At 33.4% G+C, this 14377-nt stretch overlaps 1 pseudogene; it reads right to left on the reverse strand.

Moving 5' to 3' along the window:
• Positions 1-2156: 2156 nt before the first annotated feature.
• Positions 2157-12686, reverse strand: LOC125819130 (mediator of RNA polymerase II transcription subunit 15a-like; annotated as a pseudogene).
• Positions 12687-14377: the final 1691 nt, after the last annotated feature.

Consider the following 14377-nt stretch of genomic DNA (forward strand, 5'->3'; position numbering starts at 1 on the left):
AAAAATAGTTGAGTTGATTTCTCATAGGTGTCTCAATTAATATTTTTTATACCATAAACCCAATTATCTTTATATTTTGATAACATAAAAGTCACTTAAGTTAATGATAATTATCTAAAGAGTTATTAAAATTTTATTTAATATATGAAAATACTCAGTTATTCATTTTATTTATAAAACTATTGTTAATTGAGTAATCTCTATGAATAATTATATTGAGTTTATGAGCTTATTTTTAAAAGTACAAGTTTTGAAAGAAAAAAATTGTATTTAGAAATTTTTCTCCATTATTAAATACATAAAATAAAAAAGGAAAAAATATCAAATGCACTTTAAACTTGTTCAGATTTGAGATAATTCAAACACACACAAATTAATTTTTACTGTATGTTGATAATCAAAGTGTGTATATATATATATTATCTGGGGATTAGAGTTCCAGTGATATTCAAATCATCAACATAAATAATTATTATGAAATACTCACTAAGATGATTGTATCACATTCACCTCTATTGATTCAATATGTCGAACAATTTTTCAAGTTTTATTGAACAAGCTTAACGAAAGTCTTTATATGCCCCATGCATTTTTCTTTAGGGAATTCAAAAAATTATTGTTATCTAGTTAGCCAGATAAACAGGATGTAACAACATCCATCAAGCGTCTATCAAATTTTTCATCCACATTCAAATTTATTAGATATCCTAAAATGTTTGTTCGCACTATGAGATAATGGGTCTCTATATAGTCAATACTAGCTCTTTGGAAAAAATCTTATGAGACCAATCATGCTTTATATCTAATGACTTCATTTTTCTCTTTATGTTTTCACATAAGAAATTATTTGTACCTTGTTGGTTTTACACCTTCAGGTGTTAGCAATATCATACCAAAATTACATTTTTGCAAGTGAGTGCTCTCTGCTTCGATGACTTCAATAGCATGGTCCGTCGCTTTTTTGTCCGTCGCACTTTTGTCTACCATGGTCCTAGTCTTCTTACATTACTTCAATAGCAATATTTGGTACAAAAGGAATTATAGACTTTAAAATCATTTTGATTTCACTTAACTTATTGAGATCCCTTTATCATCATCTTTTCAAGAACCTAGAACTTTTCAGACTGAGGTATTATCAATTGTTATTTTTCACATAAATATCTTTAGTCAGTTATCTTACATAAAAGAATAAAAGATTAAGAGATTATATACAACCAAAAATAATTGATTCAATGCAATCGATGGATAAAAGAAAATGAAATGATTATTTTTAGATATGGACACCAACTTTATCATACACATAATATGTCGTTATTTGTTGAGAAAAAAATTATTTTTGGTGATTCTATTTCATGGAATGACTGCTTTATCATGATCAAAATATTATTATTATTCCTCTGGAAAGTATACGATATAATTGTCCACCTAAAAGATATATTAGGACAAATACAATCCAACACTAGGATCCGAGCAAGGTAAAATGTACGCACAACTTACCCTTATTTCATGAAGGTAGAGATATTTTCAAAAGACCATCGACTCAAGCACATCAAATCAATATGAATAGAAAACACAACAATTGAAGAAAACATATCAATTAATAAAGAAAGCAGTACATATCATTTAGAAAAAGGAATAGTAACCAGGACTAATAATGTGATATTGAATTATAATAGACAACAGATGATATCATATATCAAAAGGAAGAAATTACATGCTTACAATAAAATTACGACAGACAGATATAGGGCTACGGGTTACCACACTACCACCAAAAAGCAAGACAAAAATCAAATATCTACCAACGTTCTATACTAATACGCAACCTGCAAACATCCTCAATAAGCTTAAGTTCTGCTATACCCTACCTATTCACCTCTCCTTGTAACCCACTGTATCCAACCTCTCAGACCTCCTAAGTGAGATCTATTCGTCTCCTCTTTGCATGCTCCAATCATGTGTTAATAAACTTGACAACATACATATATATGGGTGAAAAATCATTTGATGGTGAAGTATTTAAAGTATTTTTTTACCTTATAATAGTTTTTGATATCACCTTCAAAACAAGAAAAATGTTTTACTTTGACTAGGAAACTTGACAATCAATGTTCAATTCAGTTGATCAAGCAACATTAAGGCAATTTTGCTCTTAAAATATAAATAGATGCATAGTAAAACTTCAAAGGACATAAGAACCAACAAGCCAAGATATATAAATTCATAAATTCAAAGCAACTGAAGATGAATCTCTTTTCGTCTCTCTCACTGTTTGATAAGAGCTCCACCTTCCAATATCCTCTGAAAAAGATAAATACAGTATTAGTACTTTCGTATTATAAACTTATACATAGAATTGTAGTAGCCTATTTGGCCAAATTTCTAAAATCAATTTATTTTGAAAAGTGCGTTTTTATCAAAAGTGTTTTTAGGGAAAACTACTCTTACTAATTTCGGAAAAATAACTCCTACTACTTCCTAGAAACTCTCATTTTTTCTCTCAAAAACATAGCCAAATACATCATCTTTGTAAATAAGGACTTTTAGCCATCAAAAAACTTGGCCAAACAGACCATAAATAGCATCGCCACAATGATTACGTCTTTACTATAATATCTGATTGATAAAAGATCATCCAACCCAAAGCCAAAACACAACAACAAAAAGTGTTCTTTAGCCAAAGCACTAAGTTATTATTCACCAAGAAGGGGAAGAATTATAAGAAATAAATGCATGACCACGTTCAAAGAATAATGATTCCGGAAGGAATCTAATCTCAATATTAAGAAAATCAAAATTAATGAAATACATAATAGATACAGTAAAAATAATAATATTTAAAACGATGCAAAAGAAATATATGATGGATATGAATAGTGACTTACTCATTTTACTTGAAAAATACTGAAGGCCTCCCAATAACTTTGCTGGAGCTAGATTCCTGCTAAAAAATCGTGGCTTTAGAAGAAGATTAACCTTAAACACAAAGAGATCTTAGAATTTTAGAGAAGGACAAAGAGATCTTAGAATTTTTTTTTAAAAAGAAAGAAATTAAACTAGAAGTTCTTTTTTACTTGATAACTTAGTAAATTAAACATTTACGACACAATCATCATGCAAAGCAACCGGAGGAACTACTGCACTATTGCACCTCTTCCCATCGTCAATGCTTGCACGACTGCCTTATCATCTCAGCTACTCTACGTTGCCTCTTTGATCGGTCATTACCAGTCCACGAGGATCTGATGTACTTAGTTGGACATCTAAAGTCCCTAGACACTTTAGCATCCTACATCTTCACTAAGTAGTTCAACTTTTTGTTAATATCAACCAACAATGTCTCCATCTTTTCCGAATGAGCTTCCATTTTCTCTAATCGTTCCTCAACTTGTGCTAAACGCTCATCAAGTTTAGCACCAGAACTCAATCCACAAGAGATCTTAACTTAAGAGGTTAATATATTTTAAGAGACCTTAAAACAGAAGATATCATTTAAACAAAACAAGAGAGATCATTAGTAACTTAGGAGATTTATACTAGCAGAATAATCACAAGTATACAGTTAAAATCACCTACCACCCCCCTGATCCCCTCCCCCAACTCCACCCAGATAAAAACACTCTTTAATTTTGGATTACTCCCTGACAAGTTTAGGTACAAGTGGATACTAGAGTGCCACTCTTAGGCCTCATTAGCCTGTACTTAACAATGTTGGTATGAATAGTTCAAACCTTAGGTCATTAATGCATTTGCATACAATAAGATTTAAGCACTTATTTGATCTGAATAGGTCTTAATCATTAAGATCTTGAACGTCTTAATATCATTAAGAGGTATATTTGTTTGGATAATTTTCACCTCCACTCTATTCACACCACCACTAACCTTCTCTACCAGCATAACCACCATCGTTGCCAACCACTACTGTCAATCGCTACCACACTTACCATCCACATCATTATAATTATATCAACTGCCACCACTGTCACAGCCGCCACCACCATTATCGCTAATCCCTACTACCAACTACCTCTATTATCACAACTAACACCGCCACCAACTACCAACAACACATTATCAACCACCACACATTCTTCAACCACCACCATCAACACCGGCAACTACTAGTATCAACTAATTTCACCACAATTACCCACACAACAAAAGGTAAATCAGTGGCCTGGTTTTCTTATGCTAGCTAGTCAACTTAGCAAATACAAAAATTCAATTTGTATCATTAACAACAAATAAATCAATGGCATAATGCTATTTTTTATCTTCCATTTTTAATAGAGAAAATGCTTCAAAGAAAGAAAATAAATGGGAAAGCAGAACTACAAAAATAAAATCACCTCATTCTCCACGACTCGGACATTGTCTTTGTGCCCAACAACATAGTTTTGCTTCTTTGTACCCACCACCTCCTCTACAACATCCTCCTTAAACACACCCTCATCGTCCTCTTCTGCTGCTTCCTTGTCACTATCCTCCGGCCCAGAAGTAGTTTCATAGGAAGTAGCTTCCATTGTCATCCCTTAGGTTGAAATTTCAATTTTAAAAAGGAATTTTAGAAATCAGTAAAATGACAACGAAAAAAAAGAGGATTTCAAAGGGAAAGTTTGCTTCCAACAAAACTCTTAAGCTCAAGATTTTATTTAACAAACAAGTCCCTTTAAAGTCTACTTTTGCAACAAAAAAAAATAGGCTTCCCTGTTGCTATGCACGACACCACATAGGGAATTTGAAAAAAGAATATTAAAAATGAGAGGATCATTTTTCTTAAGTTCACATTGCAAGTGAAAATGTGAAATACAAAACATGAACTCTCATTGTTCACCTGGACCTTGGGCATTCTGACCACTACTTGCAGTATTGATATGAAAACAATTGGTCATTGTCCGCAGTTTAAAGGATATTCTATACAGATAATCATTCTGCAATATTAGATAAATTTAAGTTAGAATGCATACAACATGTCTAGATGACTGGAAAAATGTATGCAAGTTTACAAAAAGCAGGAATAAAAACGTCAAATGAAGTGGAGAACAAATTGCATCATTCAAATAAACAGAAAAGAGTTTAGACTGCATACCCAACTTGTAGCAACATTATACATCTTTTCCTCAAACATCACTGCAATTTCCCTAAGTTCCTGTACATGCCGATGCCTAAAGACAGGAAAAACCCTCTGAATGTCCTCCAATCTATACAAACATATCGACAAAAGATCAGCTTAAAGGCTTGACAAGAACACAATCTAGATAAATGCTTCTCAAATATATCAAAAACAATGTCATCATGCCCCTGCTGTGAAAGACTAAGACTTGTTTTCTCTAAAGAATATCAGTAGTTATAATCCAATTAGCTCAAGCAACTACCTGTCGTTTCGACAAATTTAAAACAAAATATAAGGCACATAGAGAAAAAGTAGGTTTTCCACTTGAAATAGTTTCTTGATTGATAACCTAAATTGGAAATATTTAGGGCATGAAGTAGTCAAGGGTGTGATCTAATGTCGATACAGGTGATTTCTTCACCTATGTCCTAGCCTTGGTGGACAGGTTTAGATATCCCATGAAAATTAGTCTAAATACACAAAAGCCGGCCTAGACACCACATTTATAATTAAAAAAAACTCCGCCATGAACTTTCAATTACTCCACCAAGTAGCAGTAATAGAAATCCCCCAATTCACTAAGAGAAGTGAGTTTTGACAAAATTGAAATCTGAAAAAACAGGTTCTACCTAACTAGCTATTCTCATAAAACTGATAAAACACTAAAGAACCCTAAATTCCAAATCCAAAATCTTCAACAAAACCACAAGAACAAGCTGCAATTTCTTTAAAAAGTTTACATTTTGTTGACAATCCTTTGACGAGTATAGGGAACAAGTCCAGTCTGCCAATCACCGGCAGCAGCTCCGGCACCTTCACCACCTCGCCGAGCATGAGCAGCCATCCAATTATTCCCATTCATCTCAATTTGTGACCTAATCAAATTCCTTTCTTCACAATCGAAAGAAAAAGAACAAAATTATGTAACTGAATTTTGAAAGAGAACTACAGAACCTGAGATAGATTACAAGGGTTTTATATGTGTAGAACGGGTTTAGCCTTAAGGGGTCGTTTGGTACCTACATAAGAAACAAGTTATCCATATTAATTTCCATATAACTTATACGACATTTGGTAGATAGAAAGGAAACAAGTAATTCATGTATAAAATTAATATGACGTTTGCTTGACAATCTAAAAACCCGCATAACTAATATATATATATATATATATATATATATATAAAAATTATTAGGAATCTATGTATTATTTTATGCAGAATAAAAGGTGGAATAACTAATACATGAATAACCAACAATCTCTACATAACGAATACCTACATAAAATAATACATAGATTCACTCATAATTAATTCTTACATTACTAAGATGTGCATAACTCTAACCAATTACCAAACGACCCCTTAGTACCCCTCGCATGCCAAGAGAAAGGCCGGAAAACTTGAGAAAAGGCATAAAGAGACGAATAACATAGTAAAAATGAACACATACGTTACCTTCAACCATCAAAAAAAACAAAACAAAAAAAAAACAAAGCAAAAGAAAACAAACTAACCAGCATTCTATGTTTCAACAAAATGTTGTCATGAGTGCTTTTCAAAACTCAGATATATAAAGCCCAAGCCCAAAGAATTAGGGAGGCCTTGATCCCTTTCAGTGAAGGAAAAAAGATTAACATCAAAATCATGTCTATATAACAGTGTCACATAAAGGTTAAAATGAGACGTCGTCTAAGATGGCTCTCTCACCTAAGAAGGTATAGACATGTCCTAAGAAGACGTCCGAAAGCATCAATAGGTGGGACATTATGATGATTGAAGGAAGTAAAAGAGAAGAGTTAAGACTAAAATCCAGTAACAGTAATTATATCAAGGACTATGGTTCGCTTGGGATCTGCAAATTTAGCTAAAAAACAAACCTGCCAGACTTTAGATGCAATTTTCAGGAAAATATACTTGAGCTCTGATAAATACATCTCCTTCATAGACTTGATCTGCATTAAAATTTTTCATTAAAACAAATTCCACATCACAGCTCAATGCAAAAAAAATCAATTTCCAGCAAGTCATATGTGATATCCTCAGTTTTTAAAATCTTGAGCAAATAAAAGTACCATTGCAAACTAAACCTTTCGGTAAACCTCTTTCTGCCAATCAGCTCCATTTGTATTTCCCATCTGAGCTGAGGAATCTGAAGGTGCTACAAATAAAACAAAATTGAGGATAACAAAAATATTAAAGAAGTTGATTGCTTACATCATTCAAATTTCAGGCAAATTTTGGGGCATTGGTAGAATAGTTGAGAATTAGTTACTTTGGGATCAAGTTAGTTTTCCCTTGTAAATAAAGGAGTTCTCATTCATTGTATTTTATACATCAAGAGAAATAAAAAGCTTTCTCCCTTCTCTCTACGTTTCTCCAGTATTTTCTTCCTTTTGCTTTATATTTTATCACGCATTATCAGCACGAGACTCAGCCATCTTGGATAAATATTGTGATTCGAAGAACTTAATTTCATTATATGAAATCTATGGATGAGTGTGATGATTTAATAAATATGAATACTTTGGTTCATGCATAGCTTGATTATCTTTTATGCACGATGATGATGATTATTGTCACACTAATAAAAGAATGTTGGTTGTGAAGTTATCACCACACACTTCTAGAAGTAGAATAATTAAGAAGAAATATTTTAAATTTAACCTCATAGTAATAAATCTAAAATTTATTATCAAAGTAGTACAACTGTAATAACCCAACAATTTATTTTTTTGAGTACTTATTATGGAAAGATTGGAGAACTAATTTAATTTGTAGTTATTGGCCAAAGCCTAAAAATTACAAGTTTCTTAAAGGAACTAGAAGTAGGAAGTACAGGCGAACAACAACATAGTCCTTCACACATGTAAAAGAAAAGCTTCAAGTACTACCAATCTTAATTTGTACACTTTCCAATTGATATTGGTCAACAAGTAATGATATTGCAATGATTAGGATGGAATGATCATATGGAAAATAATTATGAGATTAAACATTATTTTGAGAAATAGGGGTTAAGCCATCAGCGTTGGCTATGCCGCTGTATTGTTTCAGCATCGTGTTTATACACATTTTGATTATTATTTCGGGACATGGATAATTAATATTGGACATAATATTCACTAATTAAACTTGAATAATGATATTGAGATATGTTCAAGGTAGAAAGTTACGATTAAGATCTAAGCTTGAAACTTAATGAAATTGGAAATTGATCCATCATTCGACAACAAGGGTTGAAACTCGATTATAAACTTGGACTCTACGAGGTATGGGTAACTCAAAATATTATAGGTTCTGAATTCTAACTCATTAATCCGAGTTGACTTTTTGGGTTAATCTTTAATTGCAAATTTGACTTGTGTTAAAATTAAGAAAACATCCGACGAAGGGTTTCTGACCATTCTAAACCCATTTTGTGTTAGTTTGAGGTGATCCGAAGACTCCAGACCATAGTTATGATCTATTGGAAAGGATGATTGAGTTGTGAATTTGAGGTAAGTGAGACTTTAAGCTTTGGGTGCTTGTTTTTCAAATCCATTTTCAAAAGGTGTTTTGTCTGCTTGAGTAGGGACGAACATGTGCTTGGCAGAATCAATGATCTTCGAGGTTTTGACGAGTTCGCTAGAGTTGATCTAGTTGTTGGGTGAATAACTGCATTATTTGTGGGGGGTTTCAAAAGAGTCATTATCATTAATATTCCGAGTCCTTTTTGTAGAAATCTCACGTCTAGGATTAGAAATCAAGGATTATATTGATGATTAAAATTGTTGAGTACATACTCCTTATATAGGGAGAGAATTGTAGAGTCCTAAGTTAACTATACTTAGAGTCCTACTACAATACCTATTACTACTATAATAATAAAAAACTTATATATAATCTAATATTAGTTGGAATATAATCCTAATCGTAATCTAATCCTAGTCGTAAAATAATCCTAATTAATATAAGTAGTCTAATCCTAGTGTGACTCTAATTCTACAGCAGTGTTGTAAACTCATGTCGTGATGCTCCTTGGTTTAGCGTGGGATTTGCACAAGAGTGTTAGATTCATATTTTGAGATACCAAAACTTCATAATTATTTATCATATTGTTTGAATACTTGTTTAATTCATCAAATGTTGTGAATTAATGGTGAAGGTATGGTAATTGGGTCACATGGCCGGTGGTGTGTGCTGGGTGTCAATCACGTCTGGGAGGTAGTTTGGGATATGACAAACACGAAATCCAATCCCGAAGTAGTAAACACTTTGCAACTAACTCCCGAAGTAGTAAGAATCAGGCATCTACTCTCGAAGTAACATTCCTTTGAACTTTACTCCCGAAGTAGTACAACTTCAAAATTTACTCCGAAAGTGGTAAAATTTTAAAATTACATTCTCCAAGGAGTAAAACTTCCAAATTTTCTCCTGAAGCAAAAATAATTTGAAAAATATATGAGAACTTAAGCAATGTCTTCTACTTAAGGAAAATAATGATCTATGTCTTAATCGACCAACACCCTTTGTGGGATCTAGGTTAACGCACAGTTTGGCACCGTAACCCGACTTCCGGTTCATCCCGCATTGCCACTTCAGCTTACCAAAAATGGCCCACTTGGAGCTCTTGATTCCATGTGCGGCTCAACAAAGCAGTCGCGTCGTCCTACCTATTTAAAGTTTGAGAATAGGTCGAGGGGATTGGTATTTCAAGCACATTCAAATAATTAGATTTCATTCCCCGAAGTGAATGAAAGAGATACCACAACTTCTCTCGAAGAGATAGAATAACAAAGGATATACATGTTATTTTTGTGGTATAGAAGTCATTGCAATATGACACGTGTGTCTACTTTATTAAAATATCATTTTAAGGAAGAAGGAAATATATCTTGTTGAATGATTTCTACGGTAATGTTTTATTAATTCTTTGAAGGAAATAACAATTCATATATTTTCCTAGCGGAAGTGCAACTATATAAAATTACTACTTTGATAAAAAAATATAGATGTTAATCATACGATTCTCAAATTCTGAAGATGTGTTGTTCTCATGATAAGTTGATTAAACCAACTAATATTTGAAATGAATCAACTAAATCCTAAAAAATATAAGAAGTGAATGTGGGCATGTTCACCTCTCATGTGATATCTTAAATAGATGCATCTATAAGATAATCACATGTGCATTTATTGTCAACATGCATTTTGACATTCACAAAGTTGTTTGTTCGAGTTAAGAGCATAGTTTTCAAATTGTGTAATCAAGACAATTCATCTTGATAAATCTAATTTATATCTGAGCTAGTTTGACATTGAATACCTTCAATAAACAATTGAACCATTGCTTATGAGAACAAAACTGTGTGTGTTGGTCTATGATAGGATATATTGTATACAACAACACTTCAATGCATCAGACCAACAAATTATGACTAAGGGTGTGCTTGGTATGAAGGAAAATGTTTTCTGGAAAATGTTTTTCAATTTTCTTATGTTTGGTTGGTCAAAATGTTTGGAAAATATTTTCTCTAGGAAAACAAGTTCCTTAAAAATGAAGAAAATGATTTCCCTAATGGAAGTAGGCCAAACAAGTTGCATAAGAGACATTCTAAGTTTATTGTCTCCTTCCACCCACCCAATCTCCCCAACCCTTGACCATTCAGACACACCTTAATTTTCCCACTCTTAATTGGTTTAGGGTCAGGAACTGAATATATTCCGTCTAATAGATTTTGATGTGCAATATATGATTAAAAGATATACTATGATGCACAAAGATAGATTGTCCAAAGTAGATTGGGACATGTTAATTTTTCTAACATAAGGGGGAATAATAAGCAGTCAACAAATATTTATCATCAGTATGATATTCATTCAAAAGACCATTCAAGTCAAATGCTTTAAGCATTTGCTAACCCAAAATTAATCCCATATCTCAGTTGCAAATGCTCCTATTAAATGTCCCAGAAGGACAAAGTCTATGGCATGCATGAAACATGATAGACGAGGCGGTTTCAATTGAAATAATCCATAGAAAGGGAAAAGGGAAAATGATCATACTAAAGAGTGAATGTGCTCTTGAAGAGCCTATGACTTATGAAACCTCATGAGTGCTTCAGGTACCTGTAAATAATGAAGTGATGAAATCTTAGTAAGTTATGTCGCACTGTGAACTGATACAAAATGATAACTCATCGACGATATATTTGATACAACATAGCCCATAATATTGTAAAAGATTGTGAGGATCTAAATTCTATGTTTATTTAAGCATACTGATGTAGAAATGTTTATCAAGTGAAATTATGCATCATGCATCTTGATAAGTGTAACCTTATTGGACCAACAATCGATGCATCAGAGGATCACACATTTAATACTGGATATTGTCACTTGACAAAATTCATATGAAACTTCCCGAAGATTCAAAATGCTTGAAGCATTTACAAGTTTCTATAAACTTGTTCATAATCCTTATAGAGAACATCAAATAAGGTGGATGTGACTTAATCACCTTAGTGAATATTCATTGACGAAGAATATAATAGTGACTTTGCTTACTTTTGTGTTTTTATAAAGAAAACAACATCGGGGTTTCTTGTACTTGTTGTTAATGTTTGACGACATAAACCAACACTCGCTTTCCTGAACATATCATCTATCACTTTTGAAGTTTTGTGATGATGCATATAAATAATACATTGGTAATGCTCATAATGTTGAAATCGAAGGCAACTTTATAGGTTTAACAAACATTTTTTATCTGTCAAAAATCATATTATATTTTAGATTCTCTTGTTTGGTCAATGAAGAAATTCTTTTGAGTATAAAGAATCCATGAAGCATTGTTTATTAAAGCACAATTATATTAATTTTAAAAGTTTGTTCATTGAATTTAGGGTTTTCTTCAGTTTCGTCTAAAACTAGTCCTCGATCACTACATTTGACTAACATAAACCATTGTTGCATGAAATTAGGATAAGTACTAAAATAATGTGTTTCTTCTTTGGTCAATCATCACTTGTCCACAAGGAGTTCACGTACTTAGCTAGACATCTAATATCCCTAGAAGCTTCAACATTCTGTATATTCACCAAATAAGCCCAATTTTTTTAACATCTGCCAACAATGTCTCTGCCTTTCTCAAATAAGCCTCAATTTTTCTCTCATCTCTCCTCAACTAATGCCCAATAAGATTGACATTATTACAAATTTTTAGTATATTTGATTGTTGTTGCCGTCAACATTTAGTAGTTTGAATATCAAACCTAAGATCTGCAAATGATTGATAAGACTATTCTTCCATGAATGACATTCTCTTTGTTTGATGTAATTTAATCAAGCAAACAGAGACTGACTGTATATAAAATAACTATTTAAACACCTATTCCTTGCTTACACTATTTCATCCTCTTCATTTCTCACACTTGGGACTTATTCCAGTTTCTAAAAATCCATGGACAAGAGCTTGTCATGGTTGCCAAGTTCTTGTTCTCTCTTTCAGTAGAAGCCATTTAAAAGGACAGATCTATAAAGATAGAATAAGAACAAAAATATTACCTCATTCATTGGGACTAGCTTCATTGGAAATTCCAAGGCACATTTGCAACGTTCTTGCTTTCATCCACAGCAGGTAGGTTTTGTCTCTGTTAAAAGATTAAGGGTGTTAAAGTTAGGACTAAAAGTGCACCATTTTATCAAAGAATAGGGACTATTAGTGCTCCACATGAAAGAAATAGGATCATTTTGAGCCTAGTCCATAGATAATAGACTATTTTGAGCCTTTTCTCCTCAACATGCTATAAACACTCATCAAGTTTAGTTATACTCGATCCATAAAATGTTGACGACATACCTGAGGAGATACTGCCTGATAGGCTTGAGGTGAAGATATTTCTGACTTCACTTGTGGATGATGAAATCCAACACACTGGCCAACTGACTGCTGTTGCTGTAAAACACCTGCTTTCATTCCCATTTGCTGCCTCATTGTTAGGTCATTAACATCAGTCAGCTGGTGAAGCTGTGACATCTTGTGGGCTGGCAATTGCACAGTCTGCTGTTGCAGTTGCCTTAACAGTTGCTGCATTAACTGATGTCTATGAAAAAGTTGCTGATGTTGCATTAACTGCTGGCAATGAAAAACTTGCTGCTGCTGATACATCTGTCTTAATTGCTGGTCCTGCAACATTTGCTGCTCGTGCAATTTAAGAAGCGACTGTTGCAGGACGCTTGAATTTTGCCATAGGGAACCGAGGTTTGCCTGCACTGGGTGCATTCCACTTTGTGAACTTAATGAGCTTATGTTTACTTCTTGAGGACTGTTGACAGGATTCTGTTGAGAAAAGTCAGTAGTGGGTGAGATTATTCTGTCTTGCTGGGAGTTGTAAATTGTCGATATGCCTGACAAGGAAATATGATGCGGGTTGGTGAGGTTATTCTGTTGCATTGCCGCCATGGAACCATGTACGGGTTGCTTCAGTGGATTGGTTTGACCATCAAGAGATTGTAGTTGCTGAAGCTGTATGGAAGACTGAGGAAGTTGCCCCTGCAGTAGAGAAAAAGAACGCTTGCGCGGCCTATAGGAACTAAGAAAGAAACTTATGAGTTTCTCAACCCAAAGCAGTTTCTCCTTGTGAGTAACCAGAATATCATGCTTGTTAAGGCCCAAGAAAACCATAATGTGTTCCAACTTCGTCTTGAACATCTTGAGCTTTTCAATGTTCTCATTTGGAGATAGAGAATCATGCTTAAAATCAGAAAAAAACAGTTAAGTCACAGTCCTGTTTCTTGCTCTTAGCAAACTTTTAAAAGTCATGCTTTAAATACCTCTCATGGCAAAGAATAAGGGAGGAAAACTTAAGCAATGGCATCATGAGACAAATATCATAACTAGCAAGGACCCCACAATTCAGCGTAATGTTGATTCAAGTGCTCTTTAAGTTCGGATAAATCAAGCCCGTTCCCGAAGAATTACGGAGATCTTGATTCTTCACCGAGAGGAAAACAAACCAACATAAAAATAACATCTATATCGCAGTTTTTACCAAAGATATATGAAAATAACTCCTTTTATGGTGTCCACCACCACCTCTACTTCACAATCATACAAAATGCTTCAACATAGACAATACATGGAGATGTAAGAAATGAAAAGGAACTAACCGCACTACAATATATTCCCATATAAGAGTACTGTTTCTCAAGAACACAGGAAAGGAACCAAAGATGCAAAAATGAGAATTTACAGTTTTGAGCTTTCTGCATCAGTTCTC

Source organism: Solanum verrucosum, unplaced genomic scaffold (assembly GCF_900185275.1).
Source record: "Solanum verrucosum unplaced genomic scaffold, falcon-dt-bn FXZP01000252.1, whole genome shotgun sequence".
Classification (NCBI taxonomy): domain Eukaryota; kingdom Viridiplantae; phylum Streptophyta; class Magnoliopsida; order Solanales; family Solanaceae; genus Solanum; species Solanum verrucosum.